Source organism: Miscanthus floridulus, chromosome 11 (genome assembly GCF_019320115.1).
Source record: "Miscanthus floridulus cultivar M001 chromosome 11, ASM1932011v1, whole genome shotgun sequence".
NCBI lineage: Eukaryota > Viridiplantae > Streptophyta > Magnoliopsida > Poales > Poaceae > Miscanthus > Miscanthus floridulus.
The window spans coordinates 35909326-35923918 of NC_089590.1; the positions used below are offsets into that span (position 1 = coordinate 35909326).

Genomic DNA, 14593 nt, shown 5'->3' on the forward strand with positions numbered 1-14593 from the left:
TGCAAAGTCGCCGCCGGCGAGACCTGAATCGAGGCTGCTAGAAAGCCAATACGCCCCCGGTCTTGTTCAGCCACGGACACGTACGACTGAAACGCTAAATCGAGCTGACAGGAATCGGGCCTTATCCTTTTTATCCACGGGTAATTCGGTCCATACAGAAATACAGTATGCATGCAACACCTGCAGGTGGGCCCAAGGGTGTTGGATACGTCCATAATGGCAATTATCAGCAACTTCAACAATTATAATGGCAAATTTTTAAATAGCTGAATTGTAATGGCAAATCTTCAAAACACGAAAATTGTAATGGCTTGAATCAGAATAACCCAAACTTAAAAGTTCCATAGCATTTAGATGATGCGCCATCGGATTTCAAATATTGGATCCATACTGGATCTAAGGAGTGATTGTTATTATGAGGAGTCTGACGGTCATCACCATTTGTTAGACTGCTGATAATATTTTACAGCAACCTATCTATGCAATTCCTCTGCTCACAGAAAGAAAAATTGGCACAACGTGTACACAAAGTTTAAGTCACATATAATTCACACAACGAACGAACGTGACAGCTGATGGACCATTAAAAAGTTCTATTTAGCTGCACATTATTTGGATGTAGATTGTACTGCCGAACAAACAAGCCTCCTCTGTCAGCGTTTGGCTACTCCCGTTTGATATCCGAGCTGTGCAGCGACGCCGGCTGGAGCACCCCTTTGGGGGCCGGTGAACTCCAGGAACCGCTTGGCCTTCGCCTGGTTACCGTGGCCGCCGGCGGTCCGGCGGTAGAACAGTCTCTGGCTCAAGTCTGTCACCTCGGGCGCGAGCGTCCGCCACAGGAACAGCGCCCGGTACCACAGCGGGACGGTGAGGTGGCGCCGCCCGCGGCAGATGGCGTCCACGATGTCCTCGGAGCACCGTGCGGCGCGCACCACCGCGAACAAGCCCACCTGAGCCTGAACAAAACAACCCAGACACATCATTCACTCAGTCAGCAGGAGCTATATTTTACAGTAGCCCAATTTCAATACTACTACTAAGCATATCATCATCATTATCAATGGATCGAGTACTCATACTAACATCCCTCGTGTCTTGATCGACCTCCACCGTCCCTTCCTTCGACAGGTGCTTCCCTTTCGTCATCTCCGACTCGATCCACCCGGGAGTAGCGATCGTGATGCCGACCTCGTCGCAGAGCTCCATCCGCAGGGTCTCGAAGAAGTTGAGGACGGCAGCCTTGCAGGCCTGCAGTAACATTCATTTGAGCATCGAGTACACGCAGAGCCGTTTTGGATGGCTGTCTGTCGAGAAATGTACATTGTAGAAGCTCATTCTTGGCATTGCCAGCACCGCCGCAGCTGAGGAGTTGGCGAAGATCTTTCCACCACTCTTCTTCAGATGGGGAAGAGCGCAGTGGGTCGGATGAACTGCGCCCCAGAAGTTTACGGCCTTCGTCATGACTAGTTCAGACATCTAGAACCTTCATTGACAGAGATAAGAGAATAGAGCAGCGCGTCTGCTGCTATAAACCGTACCAGGACTTGCTTCAAATCAGAAACATCTGGTACTTCCTCAAACCAGCAGACATTTGCTACACCAGCATTGTTCACAAGATGATCCACTACAAGAGAACAGACCCAAGTTAATGATCGTACCATGAAATTTTTTAGTTGTTCTATTGCTAGTATATACAGAAGATCGCTAATGGTCATAGCTTACATCGGCCGAAATGTTCAACTGTGGCCTGCACAAACCTCTGGATTTGCAACGTCCCCGGCACCAACCAGAACGTCTGGCGAGCCAACATCCTTTGCTCTCGCCGCGACATCATGCAGGCTTCCCACTCTCCTCGCCACTAGCGCCAGTCTTGCTCCTTTCTTTGCGTACTGGTAAGCTATTTGCTGGATAAAGATACGAGCTCATGGCAAACCAGAGTCAAAATTTTTTATCCAAGCTCATTTTGCTTTATAGCTGATTTAATCTGCAACTCAATGCAAATATATAAACACAATAACATGTTAGCGTTTGTTTAGCCATGAATTACAAATCGCAATTAGTACTAGTCAAATTCTCCTTTATGTAAAGTCTTCGGTATTGTTATTATTATTAAGAAAAAAAAACATGAAAAGATATATGAGAATCCATGGTTTAAGCGGTTTGACCAAAAATAGGCGTACAGAAGGGAGCGGGCTGGTTGGCATACCGCGCCGATGCCGGATGAGGTGCCGGTGATGAGCACGACCTTCCCAGCGACGTCCTCTGAGTCGGCAGCAGCGAACGCCGACGTGGTGAGCTTGTAGATGTAGTAGGGCGGGAGGAAGATGGCCAGGAGCACAAGGGACCTTCGCGCCGCCCAGTCCATGAAGGTGTTGACGAGGTCCGTTGTCGGCGTCTCGCTGCGCAGGATGGTGTACCCCACCTTCAGCATGCTCAGCATCTCCATGGCTGCCCACCTGCTGCTGCTGCTCGCCTCTGCACCCTTCTGCCTTGTGGTGCAGGCCTGTGTCATGTGAGAGAGACGCGGGAAGGAGAAGCACATGACTGCGTAGGCCTGCAGGCTACGTGTCCTCACAGCGTGACACGTCACAGGCTGTAGGGCACGTGGAGTTGTGTCCTGGAGATGCAGAGCTAGCTGTGAGCTTCTGAACAGGGCAGGTGGCCTCTGCTGGTCCATTCGGCATGCCTAGTAGTAGTAAAAAAAAAAAGAATTGAAGCAATGCTCCAGACAGCAGGTCTGAGCGAGTGATCATTACAGGCAATGCCGTATCAACGTGACACGTGTATAGAACACATCAGCTAAGATAGAACATAACAGGACAGTCGATGCTTATTATCTGTCAAAAGTGAAAAATCTACGACGAGGCTCTTGTACAATGACACAAGTGAAACTGGTATTCAAACGACGGGAGAGGCAATATATATATATATAGAACTACTATCCTATAGCTGGCTACAAAATAACTTATTCTGTAGCCACTTTGAGTTACGATAATTACTATGTTAATTTATGAGATTATAGTAACTCCTTACTAAGTGGTTTACTACAACGTTATGGTAAATATCCCCGTATATTATAGTAACCCAACTATAGTAAATATATATTGACATTATCGTAAATTAGTATATAAAATTATGGTAAATGGAGGTGGCTACAGAATAACTTATTCTGTAGCTGGCTACTGAATAGCCTCTCCCTATATATATATATATATATATATATATATATGAGTAAAATGCACCGGAGGTCCATTAATTTTTGTTGGAGTGTCATCTAAGTCTATCAACTTTGAAACTATATTTTTAGGTCCATTAACTTTCGTTAAAGTATCATCTAGGTGCATCAACTCTGTAACTACATTTTTGGGTCAATAAATCTTTAAAATGATTCACTGCATGACCTCCCGTCGTTGCGTCCCTGGAGACCAGCCAGGGCCAGCGTCCATCGCAGTGGGGTAGTGGCTGGCTGTGGCTGCCCTGTGCTGTGCCCGCCCGCCCACGTGAGCCCACGCGCTCAGTGGCTCACCGGCACCGCGGCGGCGTGTGCTTACTGCAACGAGGTAGTAGTGCTTACTGCAACGAGTGGCGAGCCTTTGCCGCTACACAATCAGAGCAAGATGACTGACTTCCGAGTACAATTTGTGCGCTGCTAATACGCAATTCAATGATCTCAGTGAAAAAGGACACAATGCCGCGCAGGGAAAACTCTGAAAGAATCAAGAGAACAGAACAATGAACTCAAAGCTAGGATGGGCAATGGCTAAGAACTCAGGGGCTCTGCTCAATGCGTGGCCGGCGAGTCCGTGCCACCACCGTCCGCGCTGCTGCGACTGGCAGACCTGCGCCGGGAATTTGCACCCGAACCGCTTCGTCACTATCGCGCCCCACCTCCCATCCGCCGGCACGGACGGCGCTCCCCTATCCACCGGTGCCCCGCCTCGCCGGTCCATCTTGTCGATGGCTTTCCTCATGCTCGTGCACTCGCGCTCGAGCTCCTGCACGCGGTTCCGCATGCTGTCCATATCGAGCCGCAGCATCTGGTTGCCCCGTGCCGCCACGCGCCATGTCCCGCCACCGTCGCTCTCACCGCCTTCCTCCCCTGACCCGGCTGCGCCGCCTTCGTTCGCCGTGATGGTACGCGCGATGGCCCGGCGTAGCTGGAGCTGCTCGAAGAAGAGCACCTGCACGACCGGCCGAAGCGGTAGCCGTTCGTTCAGCACCGCGTGCGTGCAGGCCTCCAGTGTCAGCTTGCGCCCGTCCACCACGCCGCTCACCTTCTCCTTCTCTTCTTCACTGAGACCCGGATGAGCCTGCAGACAGATCAGCCAAAACAAGCATTCATCACTCATCAGCACCGGCATTGTTTCACAAGCTTGCAAACAAGAAGATGACGAGAACGCGCTGCTCCCTCACCTTGAGGTAGATGTCGACAGCTCGGTAAAGGCCATCGTCGTACACGCGGGCGCCGTCCGGCAACGCCCAGGCGAGGTCGCAGAATTTGTCCGGCTTCAGGTTGGCATCTGTCGCGATCTCCCCCAAGTAGGCATCCACCAACCTCCCCACGGCCAGCATGGCTCGTCGGCTAGCTTCTCTGCCTGGGGTCTCCGCCACGCTGCCCTCTGCTTCATTGCCCTCGTCAGCGACGTCGCGGCCTTCCAGGAAATACCGCACGATGCGCTCGACGCAGTCCACGTCGTAGAGCGTCCCCACGTACGAGTAGCTCGGGATGAGAAGGTCGTCGACGGCCGCGTCGGAAAGCCGCGCGGCGATGCGCCGCTCAAGCATGTCCCGTGACGCCTTTGACGCGTGGAGAATGTTCGCCGTACGCAGGAGACCGAAGAGGACGCGCGCCGTGGTGGCGCCCACGGCCGTGCCGGTGTGGGCACTGCTCTTGATGGTTTCCTCGGGGAGGTTGGCAATGACGGTCTCGAGAAGCGCCTTCTGCTCCCCATCGGACGAAGGCGGCGCAGCGACGGCGCCCCCACCGCCGCCGACATGCCTGCCAGTGCGCGACAGCCCTGGTATGGACCGCTTGGCGTACGCAATGAGCGCCCCCTCGATGACCTCAGAGCCGACGCCGTGCTCCTTCATGGCGGCAATGACACGGGTGAACGTGGCCAAGGACAGGCCAGCGAGGTCGTCGAACCAGGTGGCCCCGGCGGCGGCGCCGGTCTTGCGGCGCTGGCGGTCGCCGTCCCTGGCGTCGCCGGCGATGGGCCAGCCGAAGAGCGCCGTGGGCGTGGACGCGGCGGCCTTGGCGGCGACGGCGTCCACGCAGCGCGACACGAGGCCGAGGTCGTCGGCGAGGGGGAGGAGGCCCTCGCAGAACTTGAGGGCGCGGATGGCGTCCCTGGGGTTCCTCAGGACGGTCTGCGATATGAACCGGTCGGCGCGGGAGACGAGGTTGTCTTCCGAGTGGTCGTCGGACATGCCGAGGCGCTCGGCGGCGCACCGCAGCAGCGCGGCTGTGGTCGGCGTGAGGTCGAGCTTGACGCCGTAGCAGAACTTGGCGGCCAACTCGAACGCCTCCGCGCCGCCGGGGAACTCCGGGAGGCGGATGCGGTGCACGTCCGCCTCCTCGTCCTCCTCCAGCCCCACGTCCACTTCCTCCTCTCTGATCTCCCCCGCATCCTCTTCCTGGTCGCCCCCTTTGCCCCTCCGGCTGGCCTCGCGTGAATCCTTGTTCGTGATGAGGTCGTGAAGCTTCTTGCTCCTCGACATTAACGGGAACTGCACGAAAGGCACCACGAGGGCACAGCACAGGGCAGACACAGCCAGCCACTGCGACGGACGCTGGCCCTGGGTGGTCTCCACCGACGCAACGACCCGAGGCCTAAGCCGACGTGCATATATGCGTTGAATTTAAGATTAAATAATAGCATGAATATATGAACTATTTTAAAAGTTTATAGACCAAAAAATAATAAAAAAAAAGAGCAGACCCAGTGCCGAAGGCTCCTACATAAATGAGGCCTGGGAAAAGAAAAAACCGAGGCAAGCCTTCTCCCCGCAAAATCTGCGGAGAGGCTGCTTTGAACCCGCGACCTGGTGACTCAGTGAGACAGCTCTCACCACTGCACCAGGCCTACCCTTCTTATAGACCAAAAAATACAGTTAAAAAATTGATGGACGTAGATAACACCCCAACGAAAGTTAATAGACCAAAAAATACAGTTTCAAAGTTGATAGACCTAGATGACACCCCAACGAAAATTAATAGACCTCCGGTGCATTTTACTCTATATGTATTTATCAATAGATGCAAAGCCGTGTTTTGTTTCACATAAACCATCAGAGGTAATAATGCATCTCGTGTACTACTGTTTTGTACAAATTACAAACTACAACCAACACCTTCTTTGTGTATGTTTACAAATTTACATGATTTCATAGATGACACCCCAACGAAAATTAATAGACCTCTAGTACATTTTACTCTATATGTATTTATCAATACATGCAAAGCCGTGTTTTGTTTCACATAAATCATCAGAGGTAATAATGCATCTCGTGTACTACTGTTTTGTACAAATTACGAACTACAACCAACACCTTCTTTGTGTATGTTTACAAATTTACATGATTTCATCAACGGCGCAAACATATGGCCAGGAATATAACTTCTATCCATTATCTCACATGGGAGCAGAGGAAGGCCTGAAGGACATGCAGATGGGTGGAACAACTCCCAGGATGGACAGAAGAGCAGAAGGGATGCTCCAGATCCCATCTCCACAGATCAGCCCGGACGCCACAGCCACTGCGTAACCATCAGCCTCCTCCCGGTTCAGCTTCTGCCTGACGTACAAGATCACTGTGCCTATGAACATGTCCACGCCAAAGTAGGCGCCGACGTAGAACGGTGAGCCATAGCAATCGGTATGGGGATGAACCTGGACACATTTGCGGGTGCCATGTCCTTGAGGAGACTGATGGCCAAGGCGAGGAAGAAGGCAGCGTAGCAGATGTCAAGGCAGTGCAATGGCAGCGCCGAGAAGCCCTAGATCCCGAGGATGGCCATCTCCCAGAACATGATGTCAAAGGGCACTTTGTACTCGCCGTCAGGGTCGCCGATGTCGAAGGCTGTCCAGAAGAGCCACAGTGTGAGTGGAGCTATGACGCACCCGAGTGCAATGCCGATCAGCTGGGCAATGAACATTGACTGCGACGAGGAGAGGGTCAGGTACCCGCTCTTGAAGTCCTGCATTAGATCTGCTGTGGAGCAGGCAATGTACATTATGATGCCACAGGCTGCAAGGCCAGCGATGACTCCACCGCCATCACTGCCGACAAGCGAGGCGAATGCGAAGAGGGCAATCTTGCCGTAGGTAGGGGCAAGGTTCAGGTTGGTGAGGCCCATTCCGTAGGAGTTGCAGAACGCAACAGCAGGGGCAAGGAAGTAGCACAAGAGGACAAGGTACCACTTGAGCTGGGGAAATATGGTGGGCACAGTGGCGGTGGATATTGCTGCCAGGACAATGTAACCAGAAGCAGCAAACCAAGGAGATATACTATCTTTGAGGAATACCTCTGTTTGTAGTTTCTCTTCTGCTAATTGTTCACAACTCCCGTCATCTGCAAATAATACGATGAAACATGCATTGGACAAATACTATGGGGAGGTAAGCTTTTCATAAGACAGCATATTAAATGAGCTATATATTGCACAAGTAATGTTCACAAGCCGCAAATTAATCTCACAGCATGTGTCAACACATTGCACTACAACTAAGAAGTAACATGTTACCTTCCGCTTCCAGCGTTCGAACAGGCAGATCATGTTTTTTTGATTGCATACTGCAGAATTCCCTAGCAATGACAACAAATATCTTAAACAAGTTGTATAGGCCATCTCCAAGTATGAAAGAAATGGCTATGAAGACCTGCATGAATACACATTTTATGAGGAAATCAAGCATGACAGCATGACCAATCTTTAATATTGCAGGCCAAAAAAATCATTATCCAGATCCTTGAAACAAAATTTACTTGAAGAAACTCATGCACATTAATCATGTTGAGTCGTCATACTAACAGCAGAGCAGTAGTTTGCAAAGAGAATCCAATAAAAAAGAGAAATCCACTTATTAGTGAATACAAATAAAAAAGCAATGTACCTTATAACCATACAGGCCTCTGAAATCACTGCTACCAAGGTTATCTGGGTACCAATGACCAGCTTGTGCACTGATAAATGGCCAAAGAAAGCCCCAGGGTATGACTGACCCAAGGAAAACTGAGCAGTTCATAATATGAGGGGAAATAAGACCAAACCCAACATAACTAGGACTGAAGTCGAAATAAAACCTGCCAGAATACAAAAAAAAAAAAAACTTAGAAGAAAATGTGGTTTTATTCACCTCAGGCATCTTATATATGCAAGACTTTAGTTTCAAGCTTGAATAGGTATACACATACTACCATAGATATAACATGTGGCACAGTAGTAATTAGAAGTGTAAGTTCATTTGTTTTCATTTCGACCAAGGCAGAGCAAGTTAGATCAAGCAGCACAGGATTGCAGATACTACAATTCTTCAATTGTCATTGTCAGAAATATTTGAACAGTGGACTTGGGGGCATATCTACATTGTGGTGGGCCAGTTAATCTTAAATATTCCCTAATGAGTATAAAAAAATATTGACAAAATATAGCTATGAAACCAGCCTAATGACTAAACCAGTGTTGACTTGGATAAAAACACCTCAAAGATCCATCCATAATAAATACACTGGACAAACATCATTCAAAGGAAAAACATGATTAACCAGTAAACTGATGTGGAAAATCACATCAATAAGTAAGTGATGAAAAAGAGAGGGAAAAAATAAGACTATGAGAACTTACGTGTTTCTAAAAGCTTCAATCCCAAATGTAGGGAAATTGTCGAAACCACAAGGGTCACCAACACCACTAAAGAACCACTTAAAGAAGCTCCAGACAAAACTAATGCCCATGTATTTTACAAGGCAGTGCACCTTTTTCCTGCAAAATAGAATAACATGAGTATGTGAATTGGATAGACTTTCAAACTAAAACTGCCAGACATGAGGCAACATTTGTTCAGGACTTAAGGTACAAAATAATAACACCGTCTGCACATTGGTACTTTTTCTGTTGAGACCAAGCGTGGATGTTGCTTAACAATGTGCTGCATGTCCAGACATGATGTGTCTGATCCTTTCATTCATTTTCTAATTTCTAACAGGTTCAGTTCAGAAATATGTTATTTGAGCCATATGGATCACACCTGTTCCACTCATCGTGAATTGTTTAGTTCACGGTCTACATACTTTTTAAATTTAAAAAGGAAACATTAGTACTGACAATAAGCAATCAGACTTCAATTCCTAAAGTACATGTTATTACAATTTGTTCGTACAGAAAAGGAGTTCTTGTTTTGAACTGGTGGGGAAATACTTGCCATCATGAAACATTGAAGGTAATTACATGAGTACCTGTCGCCTTACCCTGCAAGATCGCCTTCCGTTTTCCCATGCAAGCTGTTGATCATCAAAGCTGTAGCTGTCCCACCAGGGAATGTAAGCTTGTAATCAATCACCATTACCTGCAATGACAAGATCGGAGATTGTTTACAAACAGAAACACTCCAACTAAGCAACGGAAGGTAAAAACTGATGGATGTCTTGAGCTATCCTTAAATTTTATAAAGCCATGTGCTGAAGATCATTATTTTGAAAAGGCTGAGGCAGAACTCGTGAACCCAACGGATGCATGTTGCAAAATTTTCCCAGCCCAAAAAAAGTAACTTCGAAGCAAGACAATGCTAAATGGCCCAACGAGAGCAATGAGGAACAAGAAACTGATCATCCAGCCGAGTGAGGGATCTCTAACATCTTCTGCTCGATTACCGGGATAATCTGGTCCCACGAGCTCATAAGTCTTCCTGTCCATAGCAAAGGATGTAGGAGGCCGAGCACCCTACAAAGAAGACAGGTTATCTAATTCACAGTAAAAAAATGCTAGAGTTAAAACCATATAATTCGTCTTTAATAAGAAATTTAAAATGATCGAAGCATAACTCTCTTGTTTTTCAAGCAAAACTTTGGGCTCTAAATTAAAGATATTCGCTTTATTCAGTGAAATGGGGAGTCCTGGTTGGAAGTAGAGTAGGAACCCGACGTACCGCTAAACGCGAGGCCGGCGCATGCTATGGCGCACGTCTGGATGACGGTGTTCTCCTGCCTCGTGAAGGGCGGCCCGCGGCCAAACCCTAGCCTCCCGGTGGCAGCACGCCAAGCCGCCGCGAGGAAGAAGGCGAGGAGGCCCGAGGCGACGTTCAGCGCCGGTGTGACGCCGACGGTGAGGTTGAGGCGGTGGATTACCACGCAGAGCAGCACGCCCAGCACCGCCGCCACGGCGATGCCACGGAGGGTGAGCTGCTCCCTCCATGGGGGCGTGGCCTGGGTTGTGGGGTCTTGTAGGAGGAGCGGGGTTGAGACAGGTTGAGTAGCACGGGGAGGTGGCGCCGGCGGCGAGGTCTCCGCGGGCGTCATCGCCGGCGAGGAGCAGAACCGTAGTGGTACGGTGCTGAATTGACAAGTCAAAAGCACATTGGTCCGTTTCAGTATCTTACGAGCCGGGCAGCCGGCCTGTACCGGCGGACGGGCTCTGGGCTTATTTTACTCCGTTACACTCATAATATACACCTCTTTGCCACGGTTTATGTCGGCTTTGACTTCATCTATTTTATGTAAATCGAGGCACTATAGCGTGAAGCTATTTGGCAAGTCGGGGTTAAAATAAACTAGAAGTCGAAAAAGCTAGTTTTTCTGGCTTCCCCGACTTTAGCTTCACCAGTGAAGTCGTTTTGGATGAGCCGTGCCAAAGAAGACTTAAATCTCCTACCTTACGCACCAACTATCAGTGTTTTAAGAACTAACTAGTAAATTTATCGACAAGGAATTTCAGTTCTAGTATTTCTCGTTGCTAGGTAGGTCTCACCATCTCTTCATTCAGTAGTTGAAGCTTATCCGTAGAGAAGTTATGTTACAGAAGTAGAAAAAAATCTATCTACATTTTCATTCACTTGAATTCGTAGATCAATGGTTTACATTTACCAACTCGCCCCAGGTGAGTTCTAGGAATAAGAGCACTTATGTATCGAGTGGCTTTAGCACAAAATGAAGTAGCTAGCTAACTAAGCATGATGGAAGTACTGGGCTAGGGCAATAAAATCATTGAAATACCACTAAGGCCGGAAAAAACAAGTGCAAGTCCCGATAACCGAAAGAAATGCCTACCGTGTGTAGTACCGATGTACAACAAAGACTAAAATTGGACTAGGCCCTCTATCTTGGACTCGTTCCGAGTAAGGATTCTTTTGCCTACCTCGATTCAAGTTCCGACAAAGACAGGGAGGGAGCTAGTTCTTCCAAGGATGGATAAGCACTTTTTTTTGGATGTTGAGATCCATAGTTGCCATAGAGAGTTAGTCCATTTCGTCTGGGTGGAATTCATGTACTGCTATTATGCCGGATGAGGATCACTGTGTCTTGTATTTTCTGTAACATCATTGTAGAAGTAGTTGCTCAGTCTTTGGTTCCTTTTTCTATTCATTTTAATAGTGTTGACTCAAATTAAGACCAACAACCATCATACTAAAGAATTGTTGACAGAAATACTAATGAGCTTCATAGGATTGAAAAGAACATATGCCCACTGTGGAATGGATGGTACTTCCACTAGCTATAGTTATAGTAGTTCCACTCAATGCGGATCGCGCCCATGCTTGCTCAGCTCCAGGATCAGGCTCCTCGACCTATTTTCAATAAGTCATCTGGTCTATATTGTTGGAGTTCCACATGACGCCGATGGCTAGCACTCAGAACATAGAGGATTTATACTGATTTGGGACAAAGCCCTATGTCCAGTGCTGGAGATCTGTGATTACGTGTTCCTCAATGCCAAAGTGCTAAAAAAAGGTTACAATAGGGAGTATGCAAGCTCTAGTCATACTGGTAGGAAGAGTTCGAGGAATGGGAGATCGATCCTCGAGTTCGATCGTCTTGAGGTTGAAGAAGAAGTTGTTTTGGAAGAAGGCCTGTCTTCCCTTATATAGTTCCAGGGGCCAAGTTACATGCATAGGTTACATATGGAAGGGTAGGGTTCTCCCATCCTGAGTGCCCAAGAGCTTGAGGGATGGAGAAGCTAGCGTGCTTGTTAAGCAGTCCGTCTGGTCTTGTCTCCATGTCAAGGTATGGTCATCTTGAGCTTGATCCTTACGCCAAGGCATGGTGTTTCGTGGCGGTACTGTTCTGGCCATGGCGGTGCAATGGGAGTGGTGGTCGCTCACCAACTCCCTGCCCGGTATGGCTTGCTTGCTATCATCGTGGTCTTCGTCCTTGCACTCCGCTTCTTGGGAGGGAAGTCGTGATGTCACTGTACGGGAAGCGGCTATCCCGTCGCGTGCTGCCTCACTACTAGAAATATCCACTTCTATGACGAATAACTTTCATCACTGAAGGAGCCAAATTCATCATAATTTCAGTTCTATGACGAATTTATGATGAAAAACGGTTCGTCACAGAAGTTGCGTCATACTTGAACTTCTATGATGGTTTTCGCAAATCATCATAGAAGTGACTTGATCTGTGACATAAATTTTGTAGTGTTCATTAGGAAGTGTAGTATTTAGGAAAAATATGTTCTTGACTTGTACAGTAGAATTTTTTGGAGAATTAAATAGGGATTTGAAATTTGCTTTTGAATGCATTCAAATTTGTTTATTTTATATCTAGAGTTCCTGTGCTCCAAAAATTATAAAATTTTTGTGGTAAGCTAGTCTTAGCATATATGAGCTCTGGTAAAAATTTGAGGACCAGTGCATGGGTAGATTTATAGTTATAGATTTTTCTTTTATGGATAGTCAATCCTTGCATGAATTTTCATAAATTAATTATGAGTCCAAAATTCATGAAATTTGTTGGAGGTAATCCTAGTACCATATGGATGTTAAGAAAAATAGGAAATCTATTGCTTGACACTTTTCAATAGGATTTTCCATTTATGCTATTTCAAGCCTTGCTTCCTTGTCATTTTTGTATAGGATGTTCTACTTGATAAAATGACATGAAATTTTTATAGTAGTCCTTTGATAGCATTAGTAGGGCACTATAAATTTGTAAGAATTTATTAAGTATATCTGATATATGTTTATTATTTAACCTAGATATCTAAATAAAATAATAAAGGTAATTAAATAAATAGTTTGGGCTTCACCATTATATTACCTTAAATGTATTTGGTATGCTTAAACTGTTGGTAGATTCTATGTTGTCAAATTTTGAATGATTACATGAAGTAGAAGTATTATTACTTTATATTGCATATTAAATAGTTTCCGGACTGATTCTAGAGTGTGATGAGTTGCATATTGAAACTGATGTGTACTGTAAAAATAGTTAATAACAAAGTTGTAGAGAATTTGATAAGCTTTCCAGAAAGTCTAGGATCACTATTTTTGGATTAGTAGAACTCCAGTTATGAGTGAAACAAGTAGCTACTGTTTGTAGCATAGTCGATGCATTGTAGAAGTAGTTAAGTAATAATCGAGAAGAGATATGCACCTACTCAATCAACATGATGCACTTGTTAACATATATGCATTCGTAATACTTATGCCATACTCATACATCTAGGATCGGAGGAAGAGATCACGTTGTTGGAATTCGAAGAAGCAGAGGAAGGGAATCAGCAGGAGGATCCGCAAGCCGCAGCTCCCGAAGGCGTGGAGCAGAACCCTAAAGAGCTTTCGGAGTGCCCTGACCATCGCCCTACTTCCTTTCTACGAGGCAAGCCCCGGAGCATTATAAGTCTCCCAGTAATTTACAAATGTTTACTTACGTATTTATGATTGATGCATTAGGTTATAAGAGTTGAATGAAACCACTTGATGCATGTACATTCCTTGTCCAGATATTACACCTTTAACCGGTATAGGTCCAGGATCAAATATCTGCTTAGCCATGCTTAGACCGGTAGAAGTCGGGTGATGTCCTGTCACCTGCGAGATGTAGGTGGATACTGGAGCACGATTGGCTATATTTGCTATCATGAAACAAGAACCATGGGGTAAAAGTAAATCGAGACCGGATGGGAAGTTGATAGAGAAGCGACAAGACATGGAGGTCTTGGGTGTGGATTTATCCTCGTCTGTGTCGATTAAGGACCATACCGTTGTTGGCGCTTCTGACAAGATTGAACGCACGCCTCTCACTTAGCTGACCGGATAACTCGTTCCGACCGCGAAGCCGAGTAATTCAACTCAGGCCGGGAATCGTTCTGTTGTGCGCTCCTTCCGGGGAACGATCAGACTAAGCCCAAGGGCAGGCTTGGCCTGAGCATCCTGGCATCTGGTGTTCCAGATTGTGCGGCGCAGTACGGACCCGTGAAATGTGTACCGGAGTTGTACCAAAGGTGACCTAAGGCTATCGTGGCTGGTAGACCTGGGTTTGTGTTAGGAATAAATTCTCAGCTGGTTGAAATCGATTCGAATTGCCGTCTCTCCCGGATAGTGAGAAACTTAGCTAGTCCCAACATTGTAGCAACTGTGTTATGAAACATGATGGT

The 14593-nt window shown here is 47.1% G+C and overlaps 2 pseudogenes; both read right to left on the reverse strand.

Annotated features, from left to right (window-relative positions):
* Positions 1 to 664: 664 nt before the first annotated feature.
* On the reverse strand, positions 665 to 10617 carry LOC136494808 (probable metal-nicotianamine transporter YSL5; annotated as a pseudogene).
* Positions 3656 to 5794, reverse strand: LOC136494592 (BTB/POZ domain-containing protein At5g66560-like; annotated as a pseudogene).
* Positions 10618 to 14593: the final 3976 nt, after the last annotated feature.